Genomic DNA, 7,358 nt, shown 5'->3' on the forward strand with positions numbered 1-7,358 from the left:
CCAGACGGGGCTCTCAGCCCCACAGGGCCCGCCGGCCAAGGGCCTGCAATTAATTAAGGCCGAGGCGAGCCCTGAATGGCCCTTTTGTGGATCAAAAGCCCTTGGCTGGAAATCCAGCTGACAGACCCAAGAAAACCAGCTTCACGGTCTCTTACGAGAAAACCATTCAGACGTCGTCGAGGAGTGAAGTAAACCTTTGTTCAAGCCTTCGCGTGACCACCAGAGATTCGGATTACAAAGTGGCTGGCGCTGCCCAGTGACAACAAACATCTCCTCGCGAAGCCAAGGCTGCCCAGGTGCAGAAAGCCAGAAATAACACACGACAGCTGATGCCGGAGCTCCGGCGCCCACACTGCCCTTCACGATGGTTGATTTACTGAAAAAGGACACACGCGCACACACACACACACACAGACACACAGCCCACAACCATGGACTTGGGAAGACTAGACCTTGCACAGACCCCTCCACCAGGGGCAACCCCACTGAGCCGGTCTCAGTTCAGACTTTTCAGTATAAAAGGCACCTGAGGACACACATCTCCCTTGGGTTTTGCAACCCAGGCTGCAGGTTGGAATCATCAGGAGCTTTGAAGACTGCCGGCTCTGTGCCCAGGCCCAGCAGGATATATAAAACCCTCCAGGGGTCGTGGGCTGAGCAGTGTTGCTCCCTGGAATATATACCCCTGGGACCTCAGAGCACAACCTGATTAGGAATAAGGGCCTTTGCAGATGTCTTTAAGGTAAAGCTCTCTAGATGAAGTGATCCTGGATTAGGGTGGACGTTAAACCCAATGACTTTTGGGGCTTCCCAGGCGGTGCTAGTGGTAAAGAATCTGCATGCTAATGCAGGAAATGTAAGAGATGTGGGTTTGATCCCTGGGTCAGGAAGATCCCCTGGAGAAGGAAGTAGCTACCCACTCCATCACCAACTCGATGGACATGAGTTTTGAGTAAACTCCAGGAGTTGGTGATGGACAGGGAGGCCTGGCATGCTGCCGTCCATGGGGTCGCAAAGAGTTGGACATGACTGAACGACTGAACTGAACTGAACTGAACCCTCTCCAGTATTCTTGCCTGGGAAATCCCATGGACAGAGGAGCCTGGCAGGCTACAGTCCATGGGGTCACAAAGAGTCAGACATGACTGAGTGACTGAGCACACAACATGTCCTTATGAGAGACAGAAAAGAAGACCCACAGACAGGACCAAGTTATATGAAGATGGAGGCAGAGATCTGAGTGATGCGTCCACAAGCCAAGGGATGCGAGGATTGTGGGGAGCACCAGGAACTGGGGGAGCCTCAGGGAACCAGAAGGAGCCAGCGCTGCCAGCACCTTGATTTTGGCCTCCTGAGCCATGAGAAGACACATTCCTTCTTTTTCACTGCCAGTCTGTGGTACTTCTGTTACTCGCAGTAGCCCCAGGACAGGACTCCGTGGTGACTGTCAGGTGCAACAGAGTCTGGCTGGCGGGTGAGGACTGAAGGTGGAGCCTGGAGAGGCTGGGTGGGGTGGGAAGGCAGCCAGGCCATTGGCTGATCCAGAACACTCTGCCCTCACCCTTTGGGTCAGCGGCCACCTAGGCATGCTGCATGCCAGAATCCACTCTGTATATCTCTGCTGTCTGACCCTCCCTGGAGATTCTGAAGACATTGGTCTTGCCAGGCTCTGTTAGGGGCACATTTTTTTAAGGCCCAGGGGTGATGCTCATTTCCAGCCAGGGTTGGGAGCAGCTGCCAAAAATCCAAGGCCAGAGTTTTTGAAAGCAAAGCTTGGCTGTATCCACGTGGCGGACAGCAGGGATCAGGCCTTTAATCAGCACAACACTCACAGAGCCCGTTCCCAGCCTTTCTTTGCTGAATTCCCCACAGTTTTTGCTGAGTTGAGCCGCCTTCGCAGCTGGACGAAAAGCCTCCCCCCAGCCACTTCCCCCGGTGGGAGCTGACCCCAGAAGGTGTCCAGTCGTCACTTCTTCCCTTTTTGCTGTCGTTGTTTGGTTGGGTGGTTGCTGTGGGCTTTTTCCTTTGGTCTCTGAGATGCTCCAGAGGAGCAGAGCCTGCAAGCACATCAGAAATGCCAAGAGAGCAAAGCCAATCCGGTTTCCCAGGAGGTCAAGGCAGCCGGGTGCTTGGCCACCAAAGTCTCACCGGCTGAGGGGTTATAGGAGGTCACTGCCTCAGGCTCTGGAGGCCGAAAGTCCCAGAGCCCGAGGCAGTGGTGAAGAATCTGCCTGCTGATGCAGGGAACATAACAGACGCGGGTCCGAACCCCGGTTCGGGAAGATCCCCTGGAGAGAAATGGCTACCCACTCCAGTGTTCTTGCCTGGAGAATCCCATGGACAGAGGAGCCCCAAGGGCTGTGAAGGGGAATGTGTCCAGACCCCTCTGAGTTTCCGATGTTTTGCTGATCATCTTGGCTTGAGCAGTATCACCCTGATCTCTGCCTTCCTGTTCACATGGCTTCCTCTCCACATGGCTTCCTCTCCTCCCTGTGCCTCAGTTCAGTTCCGTTCAGTCACTCAATCATGTCTGACTCTTTGCGACCCCATGGACTACAGCACGCCAGGCCTCCCTGTCCATCACCAACTCCTGGAGTTTACTCAAACTCATGTCCATCAAGTCGGTGATGCCATCCAATCATCTCATCCTGTCGTCCCCTTCTCCTTCTGCCTTCAATCTTTCCCAGCATCAGGGTCTTTTCATATGAGTCAGCTCTTCGCATCAGGTGGCCAAAGTATTGGAGCTTCAGCTTCAACATCAGTCCTTCCAATGAACACCCAGGACTGATCTCCTTTAGGATGGACTGGTTGGATCTCCTTGCAGTCCAGGGGACTCCCAAGAGTCTTCTCCAACACCACAGTTCAAAACCATCAATTCTTCGGCGCTCAGCTTTGTTTATAGTCCAACTCTCACATCCATACATGACTACTGGAAAAACCATAGCCTTGACTAGATGGACCTTTGTTGACAAAGTAATGTCTCTGCTTTTTAATATGCTGTCTGGATTGGTCATAACTTTCCTTCCAAGGAGTAGGTGTCTTTTAACTTCAAGGCTGCAATCACCATCTGCAGTGATTTTGGAGCCCCCCAAAATAAAGTCAGCCACTGTTTCCACTGTTTCCCCATCTATATGCTGTGAAGTGATGGGACTGGATGCCGTGATCTTAGTTCCCTGTGCTTGCCTGTGTCCAAATTTCCTTTTTGAATAAGGACACAGTCCTGGATTTGTTGTTGCTCAATTGCTTTGTTGTATCCAACTCTTTGTAATCCCATGGCCTGTATCCCACCAGGCTCCTCTGTCCATGGGATTCTCCAGGCAAGAATACTGTAGTGGGTTGCCACGCCCTCCTCCAGGGGATCTTCCTGACCCAAGGATCAAACCCTCATCTCCTGCATTGCAGGTGGATTATTTACCACTGAGCCACCAGAGAAACCCTCCTATTGGATTGGGGCCACCTTAATGACCTCACTGTAACTTGATCACCTTTGTGAAAACTCTGTCTCCACATCAAGTCATTTTTGAGGTATTGGGGGTAAGGATTCCGACATTTGGGAGACACAGGCACCCCCTAACAGGCCTCAAGCTCACACTCATGCCCAGAGCCCAGAGCCTGGCACTGGTCCTTTCAGGGTGGAGGAGACCAGGGCCCAGCAGGACTTCCGGGAGGCCTGAAGGCCCCTAGGCTCTGGCTGGCTCCTGAGCTGCAGGAATGAGTGGATTTGCTCAAGCTAGTCACCTGGGACCACTGACTCCTGGCTTTGTCTCTGGGGTCTGTGGTCCCAGGCTAAGGGTGAGTGAAAGAGGGGGTACCCTGAGGTCAGAATGGAGGTGACTCAGCTTCTCGGCAGGTGTTGGGGATCAAGGACACCTCCAGAAGGGGCTTCTTCCTGTGACAACTGGGAGGATGATGCTCTGTGTTTATTAAGAAAAGGTGTGTTATACATTAATCTAAGAATAATTTACTGGGATTTCCCTGGCAGTCCAGTGGTTAAAACTCTGTGCTTCCCATGCAGTGGACATGGGTTTGATCCCTGATCAGGGAACTAAGATCCCACACGCCACGGGTACAGCCAATAAACAAATTACTTTATTGCTCAAAACGTGTTTTTTTTTGTGTTTTTTTTTTTTACAAAAGGTACATTCACTTACAACAGAGACTAGATTTTGGCTCCTTTAATGAAATAAGCTGTTCTTAAGCACCCTTACCAATATTATCTACTTTGAGCCTTAAAAGAGGCCAGACACAAGAAAAATAAATAAAAAGTAGGTGCTCAGCTAAAGGCCATGAATGGTAATGTTAAGCTCAGAGTCTGGTGCCAATTGGAGACAAAGCCAGGCCTTGGTCCTCCGGGTTCTAGAACTTTCTGTACTCAGCACGCCACTCACTGTGTCCCACCTTTTTAGGGAGTCAGTTCATGGCTTGGACAACACACTCCTCCTTCCTTTGGTCCCTCCCAGACCCAGCCCCTGGACGCTGACCGCCTCCCATCCTGCTGTGCCCCTGTCTCCACTTCTACCCTGCGGGGAGTTGGGGGACAGGTGGGATGACTTCCAGAGAGGTAGGGCCAGCAGAGGGCAGCTCTCCTGGCTGGTTCCTGGGCCACCAGAGAGAGTTCGTGGGGTTTGGGCTGAAACTGTTCATGAATGGTCAACCAGCTAACTCCAGCTGGTTACTTGAAGGATTCAATTTTTATTTTTAATTTCTATGTCTCATAGCATTGCCAGAAAGAAAGAAAAGCCTCCTTTGTAGACTGTGACCCCCCCAAAAAAAAAAAAAAAAAACAAAGCTTCTCTTGAGCTAAACAAATACTGATTCATGGACACAAGATGGGCATCACTTATAAGAATAAAAAAAGTCAGTGTGCTAACACCAGGAAGTTGAACAAATAATACACTGAGGATAACAGTTAATTTCATACACTGATGGAGTAAGTCGTACAGAAGGGATTGTAGCATGGCAAAACATTTTACCGTGGGAAGATATTCACAATACATTACTAAGCAAGAGGAAAAGAGGGTGACAAGCAGTGTGGGTACCAGGCTGCCTTCCAGGATGGAAAGATAGACCCTACATCCCTGACAGCCTATTGGGGTGGCAGAAAGCAGCGAGGATGTTTTTCCTTTTATGTGATCTATTTTCTACAGTGAGCAAACACTGATACTTTCATAACAAAATAGCTCTTTTTAAACAAAGTTAAAGGGGGGAAAAAAAAGCTTCCATTCATCTCACTGACCACCTTGGTTCTCCAGGGACCTCTCCGTGGAGGAGGGTGTTTAGAAACCCAACACCAGTCAAAAGACCAGCCAATCAGTGGGGTCTGAGTTCCAAACGCAGCCTTTGAGAAGAAACCAAAGAAAAACCATGGTCCAAGATTAGACTTTCATCTGCTCCCTGGGTGCCTGACCCCACGCTGCCTGAGCCTCTGACCCTTCCCACTGGAGGGGCCCTGCCATCCTGGCCTGGAAGGCACCACGCCCCCAACTTGATGCCAATTCCCTGTGAAGCATCAGATGAAGTTTCAGCTGAAGCAGCATGGGTTCCTGGGAGAAGTGTGGAGTGTTGGGTGCTGAGGCCAAAGAGAGGAGAAGCCCTCTGTATCCAAGGCTCCCACCATGGCAGCTGTGGGGCAGGGCGGGGGAGCCATCAGATGTTCTCAAATACGTAAAATAAATCACAAACGGTTACAGCAGAAGCCAGTGATTCTGAAACACACAGTCTGGTCAAAACCATTTTTACACCTGGTAGAAAACCAGATGTGTCCCTTTAACTCAAGTCTAACACGCCCGCTGTACATTTTGAAGGAGTGAAGAGTGAACCTGATTTCTGCATCTCTGTAGCAACTGTATGGGAACAGGAAGTCCCCTGAGGTTCCTGTGGAGACAACTGAATTGGATCTGTGGTTAAAAGGGGCATATACCTGGAGAAAACCATAATTCAAAAAGATCCATGCACCCCAGTGTTCCCTGAAGCACTATTTACAACTACCAGGACAAAGAAGCAACCTAAATGTCCATCAACAGACGGATGGATAGAGAAGGTGTGGTACATGTGTACAGTGGAATATTACTCAGCCATAAAAAATGAAATAGTGCCATTTACAGAGACGTGGACAGACCTGGAGACCGTCATACAAAGTGAAGCAGATGAGAAAGAGAAAAACAAATGTCACCTAGCAAGGCTGATATGTGGGATCTAGAAAAAATGGTACAGGTGAACTTATTTGCCAAGCAGAAATAGAGGCACAGACACAGGGAACAAACGTGTGGATACTGAGGGGGAAAGCGGGAGGGATTGGGAGATTGGGATTGACATATACACACCATTATGTATAAAGCAGACAACTAACGAGACCCGACTGTGCAGAACAGGGAACTCCGCTCAGAGCTCAGTGGTGACCTAAATGGGGGGGAAATCCAAAAAAGAGGAGATGTATGTATTTGTGGAGTCAATCAGCTTTGCTTTACAGCAGAAAACTAACATAACCTTGTAAAGCAACTCTACTCCAATAAAAATTAATTTTTTTTAAAAAAAAAGAGAAGAGCTCAACTGGAAGGAGGGTGAGGGGCCCCTGTGGACTCCATGGCCCCTCTTCTGCCTCCCCAGCGTCCATCCTTAATGCCTGAGTCTCCTCCACCAGCCTGGCCAGACTCTCCCACACCCATGGGCCTCCGCTAAGCCCTGCCTGCAACTGTGAGACCCTGGCGATGACCGAGCAGTGGCCCCGGGCAGATAGCATCTTTCACAAAGTTTTCCACAGTCTGTGCCCATACAGCCAACTCCAGCCCCCAGCGAGATTGAATGGCCAACAGGTACAGCTTCTCCCCAGCTGACCTGCCGCCGTGACAACGGATGACGTGCCATCCAGAGTGGTAACCCCGAGCAAAGACCTGGGAGTTGTCAAGGGAGGGAGAAAGTACCTAAGAGACCCCTCTCCTTGTTCCCTTCTTATTCCCCATCCATCGGAGCCCGTGTGCAAAAACCAGCCAATATACTCTTAGGCCAATATACTCTACCTGTCTCCCCAGGTGAGGCAGGGCCTGTCCAGGTGAGGAGTCCCAGGGAAAGGGTGACCCATTCTGGAAGGAGCTGAGAACAACAGAAGTGGCAGATTGCAGGGACTTCCTTGACTGTCCGGTGGTTAAGACTCTGTGCTTCCACTGCAGAGGGTGTGTGTTCAACCCCTAGTTGGAGCTAAGATCATGCATGCAAGAAAAAGAAGAAGAAGAAATGGCAGGTTGCGAGTGCCAAATTAAATTGAATAAGAAAAGTCACACATCATTCAAAGGCACAGACAAGGCACAGGGCGCTTAAGTAGACTTTCCCCAGCTTCTTTTTAACATCAGTGGCCGGTGGGC

The sequence above is a fragment of the Bos taurus genome, chromosome 1 (genome assembly GCF_002263795.3).
Source record: "Bos taurus isolate L1 Dominette 01449 registration number 42190680 breed Hereford chromosome 1, ARS-UCD2.0, whole genome shotgun sequence".
NCBI classification, from domain to species: domain Eukaryota; kingdom Metazoa; phylum Chordata; class Mammalia; order Artiodactyla; family Bovidae; genus Bos; species Bos taurus.